Source organism: Mobula birostris, chromosome 8 (genome assembly GCF_030028105.1).
Source record: "Mobula birostris isolate sMobBir1 chromosome 8, sMobBir1.hap1, whole genome shotgun sequence".
Lineage (NCBI taxonomy): Eukaryota > Metazoa > Chordata > Chondrichthyes > Myliobatiformes > Myliobatidae > Mobula > Mobula birostris.
This window is the reverse complement of record NC_092377.1, coordinates 128,420,271-128,435,461: the sequence shown is the minus strand read 5'-3', so window position 1 is coordinate 128,435,461 and position 15,191 is coordinate 128,420,271.

Here is a 15,191-nt window from a genome sequence, read left to right as displayed (position 1 = left end):
TCTATCAGGGACTCTGCATTCTCCCTCTCCCTCTCTATCTCTCTCTCTCTGGGACTCTCGGTGCCTCTCTATCAGGAACTGCATTCTCTCTCTCTCTGGGACTCTCGGTGCCTCTCTATCAGGGACTGCATTCTCTCTCTCTCTACGACTGTCTCTGTATCTCTCTTTCCTCCGATACTGCCAGACACGTCATTGTTGCACTTTCTCCCCGGCTATCAGGAATTCCTCTTGCTCCCATCCCTCATGATCTCTCCCTGCTTCCTGCCAACCTGACACCGCCAAGAGAGATGTCTACGTGACTCTGCGAAAGTCACGCTCCACTCTGGCACAGGTTGACGCGCTCTGATAATCTAATTTGCTTCCTGTTATTTGCTGAAATTAGTTCAGGATGATGGATCCCCCCGGAGCAGCGAGCTGGGACACTACAAAGAGCAGCGGTTGCCTTTGAACTGGCGCGGGGACAGCGAGGCTCGGTGCGAGGGCGCTCTTAAAAGGACAGTCCGCGGAGATGCGGAGAAAAGACAAAGAGAGAGAGTAGGAGAGGGAGGGAGAGATGGTGAGAGGGGAAGGCGAGACATAGGGTGGGAAGGGAAGGGGAGAGAGTGGGAGAGGGGAGAGAGAGGGTGGGAGGAGATAGAATGGGAGAGGGAAGTATTGAGAGTGGGAGAGGGAGGGAGGGGAAGGGGAGAGAGAGACTGGGAGGAGAGAGTGGGAGAGGAAAGGAGAGAGAGTGGGAAGGGAGAGAGAGAGTGGGAAGGGGAAAGAGAGACAGGGAAGGGGAGGGACAGAGAATGGAAGAGCGAAAGAGAGAATCAGAATCTGGTTTAATATCGCATGAAATATGTGTCGTGAAATTTGTTGTTATGCGGCAGCAGTACATTGCAATACATATAAATAAAACTATAAATTATAAGTGTATACAAAAAATAAATTTAATAGGTAGTGCAAAATGGGAGGGGAAACAGTGAGGTAGGGTTCATTGTCCATTCACAAATCTGATGGTGAAGGGCAAGCTGTTTTTGAAATGTTGAGTGTGTGTCTTCAGGCTCCTGTACCTCCTCCTTGATGGTAGCAATGAGAAGAGGGAATGTTGTGGGTGATGGCGGTCCTTAATGATGGATGATACCTTTCTGAGACATCACCTTTTGAAGTTATCCTCAATGGTGGGAAGACCAGTGCCCATGATGGCGCTGGCTGAATTTACAACTTTCTGTAGTTTTTTCGGGATCTGTGCTCCATTCTGTTCCGTTGGAATGCTCTCGAAGGTACCTCTGTAATTTGTGAGGGTCTTTGGTCTCCTCAAACTCCTAATGAAATATAGCCACTGCTGTACCTTCTTTGTAATTGCGTCAATATGCTGGGCCCGGGATAGATCCCTCTCCATTTCTGATCCTTCCATTAGGTGTACGTTCCCTCGATGCACCCTTCCTCAAGTCCACAATCAATTCCTTGGTCTTACTGACATTGAGTGCAGGGTTGTTGCTGTGACACCACTCAACCACCTGTATGGCTCCTGGTCACCAACTGAAATTCTGCCAACAATAGCTGTGTTGTTGGTAAATTTATAGATGGTGTATGAGCTGTGCCTAGCAACACAGTCATGGGTGTGGAGAAAGTAGAGCAGTGGACTAAGCACGCATCCTTGAGGTGCGTTAGTGAGGAGGAGATGTTATTTCTGATCTACACTGATTGTGATCTCCCAATGTGGAAGTCAATGATCCAGTTGCAGGAGGGTGGTATAGAGGCCCAGGATTTGGAGCTTTTTGATTGACTGTGTTGAAAACGGAGCTGTAGTTAATAAACAGCAGCCTAACACAAGTTAGCCGAACTGCCGGTAATGACCCCTCTTCACCATTCCCCAATTCCATTTCCCTCTCTCACCTTATCTCCTTACCTGTCCATCAACTCCCTCTGGTGGCCCTCCCGTTCCCTTTCCTCCATGGCCTTCTGTCCTCTCTTATCAGATTCTCTCTTCTCCAACCATTTATCTCTTTCACCAGTTGACTTCCCAGATCTTTTTCCTCCCCCGTCCCCCCTCTCCTGGTTTCACCTATCACCTACCTCTCCACCCCCTCCACCTGTCTCTGACCTCTCATCTTTTTTCTCCAGTCCTGATGAAGGGCCTCGGCCCAGATCGTCTTTTCCATAGATGCTGCCTGGCCCGCTGAGTGTGAGTTGCCTAACGTAAGTATTACTATTGTCCAGGTGATGCAAGGTTGAGCAGGGAGCAAGTGAGATCGCATCCGCTGTAGACGTATTGAGATCATAGGCAAGTTGCAGTGGGTCCAGGCTCTTGCGTAGGCATGAGTTGATTTTAGCCATGACCGACCTCTCACAGCACTTCACCACTGTAGATGGGAGTGATAGTCATTGAGGCAGCTCACCCTACTCTCCTGAGGCATTGGAATTATTTTGCCCTTTTGAAGCAGATGGGAGCAGTGAGAGATTGAAGATGCCCTTCAACACTCCTGCCAGGTGGTTGGCACAGGTTTTCAGAGCCCTACCACCTACACCATCAGGGCCTGAAACCTTGCCAAGGTTCGCCCTCTTGAAAGATGATCTGACGTTGGCCTCTAAGACAGAGATTTCAGGGTCACCGGCTGCTGCAGGGACCCTCATGGCTGTAGTTTTATTCTCTCTTTCAAAGTGTGCATTAAAGGCATTGATGTCATCTGTGAGACATCCCTTTGTAGGAAGTGATGGTCTGCAAATCCTGCCAGAGCTGATGTGCAAAGGAAGGAAAGGAAATTGCCTTTTAAACTGAAGGACAGAATAGACCATCAACTTTTTGCTGTTGATGTTTCTGTAGCAGGCAATTTCTTTTTTTACAAGGTCGAGTTGCTAGCTCGATGCTCAAACCAGCACGGATGGAAAGCGTGCCAGGCAGCCAACTGGGTTCGAACTTGGGAGCCTTCGCTCCAAAGTCCGGCGCTGATGCCACTATGCCACCAGCCGGCCAGAGTTGATGTGCATCCAGTTGGAATTGTTTTACACTCTTAAGATAACTTTCTGTAGGTTGTACCTGGATTGCTTGTACAGTTCAAGACCACTGGGATTGAATGTCACAGATCTAACCCTCAGCACACTAGGAATCTCCTGGTTCATCCACAGCTTTTGGTTTGGAAATGTCCGTTAAGTTCTTGAAGGCACACACTCACCCACACCGGTTTTGTTGTAAAGTCAGTGACAAGTGTGGCTATTCATTCAGATTTGAAGATGAAACCCTGAATTTTTTCAGTCAGGGAGAGTGCAAGAGTGAACGAGAGAGAGTGGGACGGAGGAGGGGGAGGGAGAATGAGGGTAGGGGAGAGGGAAAGTAGGAGCGGGAAGAGAGAGAAGAAGTGTAAGAGGAGCGGGTAGAAAGTGTGAGTGGGAGACAGGGGAAGAGGGAGAGAGTGTGGGAGGAAGGGGGAGCAAGAGAGTGAGAAAGGAAAGGAGAGAGAGGCAGAGAACAGGAGAGGAAAGGGAAAGAGGAAAGAGGGAGAGGGGAGGCGAAGAGAAGGTGAAAGAAACAGTGAGGGGAAGGAGGAAACACAACATTCACAAGGGGGACACACAGCATTCACAAGGAAAACAAAGTAAATGTGACTTGTACACAATCACACAAGAAAGAACAAAAACCAGAGATCCATTGTTGTGCAAAGTGGTTCTAGTGTTGTTATACTGAGGCTGTGATTAGTGCTGTGCTGTGTGGCTCAGGAACCAAATGGTTGAAGCAGTTTCCTGAACCTGGTGGTGTGGGGGTTCAGGCTTCTGTACCCCCGCCCGATGGGAGCTGTGAGATGTAATGGCCTGGATGGTGGGGATCTTTGGTGACAGACATTGCCTTCCAGAGGCAGCACCTCCTTCGATACTACCAATGGTAGGTAGAGATGTGCCGTGACATATTGGACTGAGTCCACTACTTTTGGCAGCTTCTTGAATTGCCATACCAGACTGTGAAGCAATCAGTCAGGGCACCTTCTGGGTAATTTTGCGAATATGTCATCGGGTAACTGGGGTTAGTGTAGTAATATTCCCTGCCCATCCAAAATACCACAGACACCAGATTTCCAGGGATAGGAATGTCAAGGGAGATGGGTGGCTCTGACTTGTGATTCCAGCAACCCAGCTTTACCCGTAACCATTTAAGAATATCTAGACTTCCTACTATTTTTCCCTCCTAGAACATTTGTCTTTAGAACAAGTAAGATGCTGGGTGGAGGGGGGCAGGGGAGTCAAGAGTGTCTGTGGAGATGGGTAAATCGCTTACTATTCACATGTGCCAGGGTACAGTGAAAAACTTGCCTTGCATTCCCTCCACACAAATCTATTCTTACAGCAGTGCACTGAGGTTATGCAAGGTAAAGCAGTAAAAGAGTCACAATCATTTCTGCAGATGCTGGAAATCTTGATCAACACACACACACACACACACACACACACACACACACACACACACACACAGAAATGGTGGAGGGATTCCGTGGGTCAGCCAGGAGAATAAGCAGTCATAAACACAAGTAATTCTGCAGATGCTGGAAATCCAAAGCTATACACACACAAAATGCTGGAGAAACTCAGCAGGACAGACAGAATCTACAGACATGAATTAACAGACGACATCCTTCTTCAGGTCAGTCCAGATGACCCGAAACATCGACTGTTTATTCATTCCCATAGACAGCCTGAAATGTTGTCTGTTTATTTCCCTCCAAACAATAATAGAATGCAGAATAAAGTGTTACAGCTCAGAGAAAGTGTAGTGCAGGCAGACAATAGGGTGTAAGGTCATAACAAGGTAGATTGTGAGATCGAGAGTCCATCTTACCGTACTAGGGGACTGTTCAATAATCTTTTAACAACTGGGTGGAAGCTCTCCTTGAGCCTGGTGGTATGTGCTTTCAATCTTTTGTATCTTCTGCCCGGTGGGGGCAGGGGGGAGAAGAGAGAATGTTTGGGGTGGGAGGTCTTTCAATTATGTTGGCTGCTTTACCAAGGTAGAGAGAAGTGTAGACTAAGTCCATGAAAGGCAGTCTGGTGCCTGGGATGTGCTAAGCTGTGCCCACAACTCTGCAGTTTCTTGTGAAATGGAGACCTGACGTTTCAGGTTAAGACATTTGATCAGAACTGAAATAATAGAGGGGAGATGAGCGGTGAGGGGGAGAGGGTGGAGCAAGAGTTGGCAAGTGGATCCAGGTGAGGGAGGGGGTAAGCAGATGGAGGAGGGGAAAGCAGGGAGGTGGAGAATCACAAAAGGCTGCAGTTGATGGACGACGTATTTTGCTCAGGGCAGGAGAGTGTTAAAGGGCACGTGCTTCAGGTAAGAGGAGAAAAATTTAATGGGGATCTGAGGGACAATTTATTTTCCATACAGAGCGTGGTGCGTATATGAAACAGCTCGCCAGAGGAAGCTGTAGTGGGTACAATCACTCCCCCTCACCTCTCTGTTCTGGCTAACTCCTCCTTTATCTGTTCATCACCCTGCCCACAAATGGATCCACCTATCACCTTGCAACCTCCACCTTGGCCCTCCTTCTCCATCATCCCTCTCACAAGTGGATCCACCTATCGCCTTCCAGCCTCCATCTTGTTTTTTTCCTTCCCCACCCACTTTCATCTGTCCATCATCCCTCCCTCATATGATTCCACCTATTGCTTTCCAACCTCCATTTGTCATTCCCCACCCAAATTTCTTTTGCACTCATGGGCTTCCTCCCATAACCCATCACTCCCTGCCCCGCTCCTCCCCAACCCAGTCCCCCTTCTCTCCATTCCACCTGGATCCACTTATCACCCTTCCCTCTCACTGGCCGCCTTCCCTCTACACCATCGGGACCTTGTTCCAGAACGTCAACTGCCTCCCACACCCACCACCTCTACAGATGTTGCCTGACCTGCTGATCTCCCACTGCAGTTGGGTTGCTGGCTCCAGGTTACTTAGTGTGCCTCTCCTGTGTCCTCAGAAGGTGCTGGAAGTTCTTGGGCACAAAGCACAGAACGTTAGCAGGCAGGTCCAGCAAAATGGAAAGAGGGCAAACAGCATGGTGACCTTTACTGCAGAGGACTGGTGCAGCCACCCAGAAGGTAGCCAGCGGCTCTGCTTCAACAGGAGTCTGAGGAGGTTTGGTATATCACCAAAGTTCTGCAGGTGTACGGCGCAGAGAATTCTGACGGGCTGCATCAGAGCCTTGCCTGGGGGCTCCGATGCACAAGATCACAAGGGGCTGCAAAGGGCCGTAGTCTCAGCCAGCTCCATCAATGGCGCAACCCTCCCCCTTCCATCGAGGGCGTCTTCCAGAGGAGGTGCCCCAAGATGGCAGCTCCCTCACTCAGGCCCCTCACCATCCGGGACATGCCCTCTTCTCACTACTACCACAGGGCAGGAGGTACAGGAGCCTGCAGATACACACTCAATCATTCAGAAACAGCTTCGTCCCATCTGCTGTCAGACTTCCGAATGGTCCATGATCACTACCTCACTATCCCTCTTTCGCACTATTTATTCATTGGAACATTTTATGTCTGCTGCCACAGACTAACAAATATCACAATGTCTACCGGTGATAATAAAACTGATTCTTATGGAGTCTCAGAATAGGAAGGTTTTGCTAAATTGTACCAAGAACCATTCGGACTACACCTGGAATACTGTGTTTTGATTCCATAAATAGTGCACAGAAAGAAACCCTTCAACCCATCAGGTCTGTGTTTCCCTTCATCCACCCATAACCTGGGGAGGGATAAAGTAGAACTGCCGGCAGTCAAGAAGAGATTCACTAGACTAAATGCTTGAGGGAGAGGCTTATTCTATCAAGGGAAGATGGGCAGTTTGTGTCTTGAGTTCTTTGTAGTGGAATGAGAGGTGATCCAAAGGTCCAGACAGGGTTAATGCTGAGATGTTTTCACTAACGGAAGGGTCATAGACAAGGGGACTGAGATAATGAGTCAAACATTTAAACTGAGTTCCATCTGAGATATTTATCAGGAGCACTCTGTACGCAGGGCCTTTAGCATTGTCGATGATCTCTCCCATCCGTCCTACAATCTCTTTGACCTCGCTGCTATCTGGCAGGAGGTACCATAGCATTAGGACAAGGACTGTAGGATCCCCTAGGCTGTAAGACTACTGAACTTCCTGCCACCACCCAGGTCTCATCCAATAAGAAGCACCGGTAGAGTTATACTGTTTATTTTTTAACTTGTGTCCTAAATGCATCTTATGATTTTCTAATTTATTTGTAGTAAATGTGCTGTGTTTGTGTGAGTTATATGTACTGTGTTGTGCACTTTGGTCTGGAGGGTGTCATTTTGTTTGACCATCAGACTAAACGCTATGTTTGGCGTAAGTCAAACACCGCATATCGTCAAAAGCACACCATCCTTACCGTGAAGCATGGTGGTGGCTGCATCATGCTGTGGGGATGCTTCACTACAGCAGTCCCTGGAAGGTTTGTGAAAGTAGAGGGTAAAATTAATGCAGCAAAATACAGGGAAATGCTGGAGATAAACCTGATGCAGACTGCAAGAGAACTGAGACTTGGGAGAAGATTTATTTCCCAGCAAGACAATGACTACGAACATAAAGCCAAAGCTACACAGGAATAGCTTAAAAACAACAAAGTTAATGTCCTGTAATGGCCAAGTCTGAGTCCAGACCTTAATCCAAATGAGAATTTGTGGCTGGCCTTGAAAAGGACTGTTCACACACAATCCCCATGCACTCTGTCAGAGCTTGGAGATGTTTTGTAAAGGACAATGGGGAAAAATTGCAGTGTCTAGATGTGCAAAGCTGATAGAGACCTATCCACACAGACTCAAGGCCGTAATTGCTACCAAAGGTGCATCTACTAAATACTGACTTGAAGGGAGTGAATTATTATGCACTCGATTATTTTCTGTTTAATAATTTTAATATATTTAGACCAATTTATAGAAATATGTTTTCACTTTGACACAAAAGTTTTTTTCTGTTGATCAGTGTAAAAAAAAGTTAAATTGAATCCATTGTGTTGTAAAACAATAGAACATGCAAATTTTAAAGGTGGGGGGGCGGTGAATACTTTTTATAGGCACTGAATGTGTGCAGTTAAATAGCAAAAAACCTGTCCTTGAACTGTGTGGAAAGTTCAGACAGCGGTGAATCCCTGGAGGTCTCTACCCCACTGGTGGTGGAGGTTAATCCCATTTCCTATAGTGACATAGTTAATTCAGAAACAAAGGTTCTGAATTTAAAGAAGGGTAATTTTGAAGGTATGAGACGTGAATTAGCTAAGATAGACTGGCAAATGATACTTAAAGGGTTGACGGTGGATATGCAATGGCAAGCATTTAAAGATCGTATGGATGAACTACAACAATTGTTCATCCCAGTTTGGCAAAAGAATAAATCAAGGAAGGTAGTGCACCCGTGGCTGACAATGGAAATTAGGGATAGTATCAATTCCAAAGAAGAAACATACAAATTAGCCAGAAAAAGCGGCACACCTGAGGACTGGGAGAAATTCAGAGTCCAGCAGAGGAGGACAAAGGGCTTAATTAGGAAAGGGAAAAAAGATTATGAGAGAAAGCTGGCAGGGAACATAAAAACTGACTGTAAAAGCTTTTATAGAAATGTGAAAAGAAAAAGATTGGTTAAGACAAATGTAGGTCCCTTACAGTCAGAAACAGGTGAATTGACCGGGGGGAACAAGGACATGGCAGACCAATTGAATAACTACTTTGGTTCTGTCTCACTAAGGAGGATATAAATAATCTTCCAGAAATAGTAGGGGACCGAGGGTCCAGTGAGATGGAGGAACTGAGGGAAATACATGTTAGTAGGGAAGTGGTACTAGGTAAATTGAAGGAATTAAAGGCAGATAAATCCCCAGGGCCAGATGGTCTGCATCCCAGAGTGCTTAAGGAAGTAGCCCAAGAAATAGTGGATGCATTTAGTGATAATTTTTCAAAACTCTTTAGATTCTGGATTAGTTCCTGAGGATTGGAGGGTGGCTAATGTAACCCTGCTTTTTAAAAAAGGAGGGAGAGAGAAACCGGGGAATTATAGACCGGTAAGCCTGACATCGGTGGTGGGGAAAATGCTAGAGTCAGTTATCAAAGATGTGATAACAGCACATTTGGAAAGCGGTGAAATCATCAGACAAAGTCAGCATGAGTTTGTGGAAGGAAAATCATGTCTGACAAATCTCATAGAATTTTTTGAAGAAGGTTCAGAGCCGTCTCTATTTCCTGAGGAGACTGAGGTCCTTTAACATCTGTCGGACGATGCTGAGGATGTTCTACAAGTCTGTGGTGACCAGTGCTATCTTGTTTGCTGTTGTGTGCTGGGGCAGCAGACACCAACAGAATCAACAAACTCATTCATAAGGCCAGTGATGTTGTGGGGATGGAACTGGACTCTCTCATGGTGGTGTCTGAAAAGAGGATGCTGTCCAAGTTGCATGCCATCTTGGACAATGTCTCCCATCCACTACATAATGTACTGTTTGGACACAGGAGTACATTCAGCCAGCGACTCATTCCACTGAGATGCAACACTGAGCGTCATAGGAAGTCATTCCTGCCTGTGGCCATCAAACTTTACAACTCCTCCCTTGGAGGGTCAGACACCCTGAGCCAATAGGCTTGTCCTGGACTTATTTCCTGGCATAATTTACATATTACTATTTAATTATTTATGGTTTTATATTGATATATTTATACTCTATTCTTGGTTGGGGCAACTGTAATGAAAATTAATTTCCCTCGGGATCAATAAAGTATGACTATGACTATTATGACTATGGATAGGGGAGAACCAGTGGATGTGGTATATTCGATTTTCAAAAGGCTTTTGACAAGGTCCCACACAGGAGATTAGTGTGCAAACTTAAAGCACACGGTATTGGTCAGGCTGACAGTGCGAGACCGGAACGGGGACACCGGCTTCACCCGAGAGACCTTCATCCGGAAGGTCTTGATGGAATGCTGCGGATTTACGCCCGACGACATCTACTGCGTCCAGGACTTCGCAGGTTTCTTCGATGTCACTTTCCGGCGGGCTGCAGGGTGGCAGAAGCTGTACCAGCAGCTTCAGCTGAAGGGGACAGAGGCGCCGCTGTCGCTGCTGAAAGCACAGGCCCTCTTTGCAACGGCTACGCAACAGGAACGGACAATCACGGTGCACATGTTCAACCCGCACGTGCCAGTGGTAGATGTCCTTCCATTCCTCGCTCGGTATGTGGAGAGCGTAGGGACACCAGCGGACGGGAAGGACGGACCGGGAATCTGGACCAGCAAACGGCAGGTCAAGGTGAAGCTGAGGTTGGATTCCAACGGAGGCGTCATCCACCACCCCCCCCCCGTCTTCGCCATCGGAGGGAACCGAGGGTACACGGTGTACGCGGGGCAACCCAGGGTGTGCCGAAACTGCGGCAAGGCAGGGCACATTGCAGCCCAGTGCAGGGTGGTGATGTGCAAGAACTGTAAAACCGAAGGCCACCTGACCAAAGACTGCACGCAGGCCAAGTCCTGCGACCTTTGCGGACAGGCTGGCCACCTGTACAGAGCCTGCCCGAGGCGTGGGGGCACCTACGCACAGGCGACCAGGGGAGGTGCTGGCACGGAAAGGGCCCAGGCAGTTTCGGACGTACCCGCCAGCGCTGCAGACGAGGCATCCGACAGGACGGATGACGAAACCAGGGAGGAGGGTGCAAGCACCCCAAGACCTGCCACCCCCCTGCAGACCCTCTAGGACCAGGCAAATGACGAGCAGGAGTCCATGGAGGAGGGGAGAGCTGAGGTGGAAACGGAATGGAAGGTCGTGAAACGCAAAAAGACCCAAAAGGCAGCGGCCAAGCGACAGAAGGCGGAGCAACGCAAGAAAAGGGCAGGGAACCACACAGCCTCTGGTACCCTGTCCTCTTCAGAGGAGGAAGCAGTTGGGGGAGGCCAGCAGCCCCGACGGAAGAAGCGGCTGGCAGAACAGGTGGAGAGGAGGAGAGAGGAGGGAGAAAGGCTGCTGGCCACCCCGCAAGTACAGGAGGCGGAGAGCAGCAGACACACGGAGCTCCGGGAATCCGGGAGCAGAGCCACGGCTGGCACCCAGCAGCCGGAAGGGGAAGCAGCCCAGGAAGTCAACAACCCCCCGGGCCCAGACCCAGAACCAGAACGGCCACACCCGGAGGAGTACTACCAGCAGTACCTGAGCCCACAGGAGGTGGAAAACTTCACAAAGGCGGTGGGAATGAAGGCTCAGGATGGCAAGGGTGAGGACGGAGAGCAGCCAAAATAAAAGACTTACAATGATGGCAGACCTTAAATTGGTGTGCTTGAACGTGCGAAGTTTGAAGAGTACTGGGCGATGCGTCAGCACGCTCCAGTACCTGGACATTGTAAGGGCTGACGTGACCTTCCTCCAGGAGTGCGGACTACCACACCTCTGGAACTACCGGAGGTGGTCACGGTGGTGGAAAAAAGGTTTGTCTGTGTGGTCGGGGGGCAACGATTGTCGCGCTTCCGGCCTGGGGATTCTGCTGCGGGGAGGCAACTTCTCAATCACCCAAGTTAAAGAGGTGGTTGCAGGGCACCTCCTGGTAGCAGACGTCAAATACCGGGAAACTCCGCTCCGGCTGATCAACGTGTACGCTTCCCCGTGCGGAGCGAGCGGCTGGCCGTCTTCGAGCAGCTCCCACAGCTGCTGGTGACGTCCCAGCCGGTCGTTCTGGCCGGAGACTTCAACTGCACCATTGATGCGGCTGGAGGACCCGGCAGTGCCGACGGCAGGCTGGACAGTACCTCCAGACTCCTGAGGGAAACGGTGAAATCAGCCAAGCTGCGCGACGCCTGTGGCACCCCCACAGGTGGAGCACAGCCGCAAGCCACCTGGACACGATCGGACGGCTCAGCCCGCTCCCGGATCGACTTCCTCTTCCTGTCTGAATCCCTCACGGTCAGGTCCACCGACGTCACGCCGGTGTTCTTCTCTGACCACTGTCTTCTGCGAGCCACCTGTCGCTTACGGGAGGACCAGAAGGCAGGCAGGGGGACTTGGAAGCTGAACGTAAAGCTGCTGACCCCAGAGAACATCGAGGAACTAGAGAGGGAGTACACAGGTTGGAGAACCTTGAAAGCCTTCCTTTATTCCCCGGTTCACTGGTGGGAAGCCACCAAGGAGAACATTAAGAGGTTCTTCATCCGCAAAGGTATCCAGAAAGCAAGGCAGGAGCAGAGGGAACTGCGTAAACTCCAGACAGAGTTGCAGCAACTTCTCCTTCTGCAGTCGAAGGGGGTGGATGTCAGGGAGGAACTGCGAGAGGTGAAGGGCCGGCAAGCCCAGCACCTCGCCGCTGAATCCTCCAAGATCATCTTCCGATCAAGGGTCCAAACCGTGGAGCAGGACGAGACGTGCTCACGTTTCTTCTTCCAAAAGGTGCACAGGGGGAGCTCTGTGATCCACAACCTTAAGGAAGAGGACGGCTCAGTCGCGTCCTCGCAGACAGACATACTGAGGATCTGCAAGGCCTTCTATGCCGGTCTGTACGACGAAAAGGCCACAGAATCCACAGCCTCCCGCAACTTCCTGTCGTCTATCACGCAGGTCTTAGACGACGGCAAGCGGGAGAGTCTGGATCAGCCACTGACCCTGGACGAGCTGACAGGCTCCATCCGTTCCTTTGGGTCGGGTAAGACTCCCGGAAGCGACGGCTTACCGGCTGAGTTGTACTCGGCTCTGTGGAACTGGATGGGCCTAGACCTGCTGGAAGTGTACAACGCTATGCTTCTGGCCGGCAGTATGTCTGAGTCCATGAGGAAGGGCATCATCACCCTCATCTACAAGCAGAAGGGGGAAAGGGAGGACATTAGAAACTGGAGACCCATCTCTCTCCTGAATGTGGATTACAAGATCCTGTCCAAGGCGATCGCCAACAGGGTCAAGTCTGCTCTGGGACAGGTGATCCACCCAGACCAAACCTGTGCTGTACCGGGCAGGAAGATCTCAGACAGCCTCGCGCTGCTGAGGGACACCATCGCCTACGTGCAGAACAGGGGGTGGACGCCTGCCTGGTCAGCTTGGACCAGGAGAAAGCCTTCGACAGGATATCGCACACGTACATGGCGGACGTGCTCTCCAAAATGGGATTTGGGGAGGGAATCCGGAATTTGTTTAGACTGCTCTACACAGACATCCGTAGTGCAGTCCAGGTCAACGGGTGGGAAACAGACAGCTTCCCCATCAGGTCTGGAGTCAGGCAGGGCTGCCCCCTCTCCCGTCTTGTTTGTCTGCTGCATAGAACCCTTTGCGGAAGTCATCAGGAGGGATGAGGGCATAAGAGGGGTGACGCTGCCAGGCAGTGGAGGGACGCAAGTGAAAACCTCCCTGTACATGGACGACGTCACCGTCTTCTGCTCCGATCCGAGGTCAGTTCGCAGGTTGATTGGCACCTGCGAACAGTTCGAGCTAGCGTCGGGGGCCAGGGTCAACCGCACGAAGAGCGAAGCCATGCTCTTCGGCAACTGGCCCGACCGATCCAGCGTCCCCTTCACCATCAGGTCTGACCACGTGAAGGTGTTGGGGATCTGGTTCGGAGGGGCTGAGGCGTGCAACAAGAACTGGCAGGAGCGGACTGCCAAAGTGAAACAGAAACTGGGACTGTGGGGAGGGCGCTACCTGTCGATAACGGGCAAGAACCTGGTGATCAGGTGTGAGGTGCTCTCAGGGCTGCTGTACTTGGCGCAGGTCTGGCCCGTCCCCCGCTCCTACAGCTCGGAAATCACCCGGGCTGTCTTCAGATTCGTCTGGGGATCCAAAATGGAGCGGGTGAGACGGACCGTCATGCACAAGTCCCTGGACAACGGGGGCAAGAACGTCCCCAATGTCGCCCTCACCCTGATGGCCAGCTTCGTATGTGGCTGCATCAGGTTGTGTGTAGAACCCAGGTATGTGGGCACCAAGTACCACTATGTGCCCAGGTTCTACCTGTCACCCTGGCTACGAAGGATGGGTCTGGCTCCACTCCCGCGCAACGCCCCAGTCAGGTGGTCGTTGCTGGCATACCTGTCCTACGTAGCAAAGTTCTTCCAGGAGAACGCCTTTGACCACAGGGCCATCAGGCAGTGGTCGGCACGTAGTATCCTGCAGGCACTGCAGGAGAAGGACGTGATGGACACAGTGGGGTGGTTCTCAGAGCAGACTGTCCAGTTCATCTGGCAAAATGCCTCGTCGTCAGATCTCACCAACAGGCACCAAGACCTCGCCTGGCTGGCGGTGAGAGGGGCCCTCCCAGTCAGAGCCCTCCTGTACGCCCGGAACGTCGTCTCCGCACCCCACTGCCCACGGGAGGACTGCAGTGAGGAGGAATCTGTGACCCACCTCTTTGCACACTGCCAGTTCGCAAAGAGGGTGTGGAGGAGGATGGACGGGCTAGTGTCACGTTTTATCCCCAGCAGCTGCGTAACAGAGGACTCTCTGATCTACGGGCTGTTCTCGGGGACGCACACGGAGACCAACATCCGGTGCTGCTGGCAGATCATCAACTCGGTGAAAGACGCTCTTTGGTCGGCCCGAAACTTGATGATCTACCAGCACATGGAGATGTCCGTGGGAGAATGCTGCCGACTGGCACATTCTCGGCTGCAGGAGTACGTGCTGAGGGACGCACTGAAACTCGGTGCAGCCACCGCAAGGGCCCGGTGGGGAAGGACCACAGTATAGGTTTCTCCACCCGCGGGAGTGGGAGGGGCCGGGTGGCGGGGAGTATACCCCTCAACAATGATATGCTAAGCTGAACTACTGGAGTGCCACGTGGGTGGATATAAATACGGATATGTACTGAGTATAATGGAAACGTATGTAAAGGATGAAAAGTTATTGAATGGTTTATTGTATATATTTATTTTTGAATAAAGTATATTTTGAAATAAAAAAAAGCACACGGTATTGGGGGTAAGGTATTGATGTGGATGGAGAACTGGTTGGCAAACAGGAAGCAAAGAGTGGAAATAAACGGACCTTTTCAGAATGGCAGGCAGTGACTAGTGGGGTACCGCAAGGCTCAGTGCTGGGACCCCAGTTGTTTACAATATATATTAATGACTTAGACGAGGGAATTAAATGCAGCATCTCCAAGTTTGCGGATGACACGAAGCTGGGCAGCAGTGTTAGCAGTGAGGAGGATGCTAAGAGGATGCAGGGTAACTCGGATAGGTTGGGTGAGTGGGCAAATTCATGG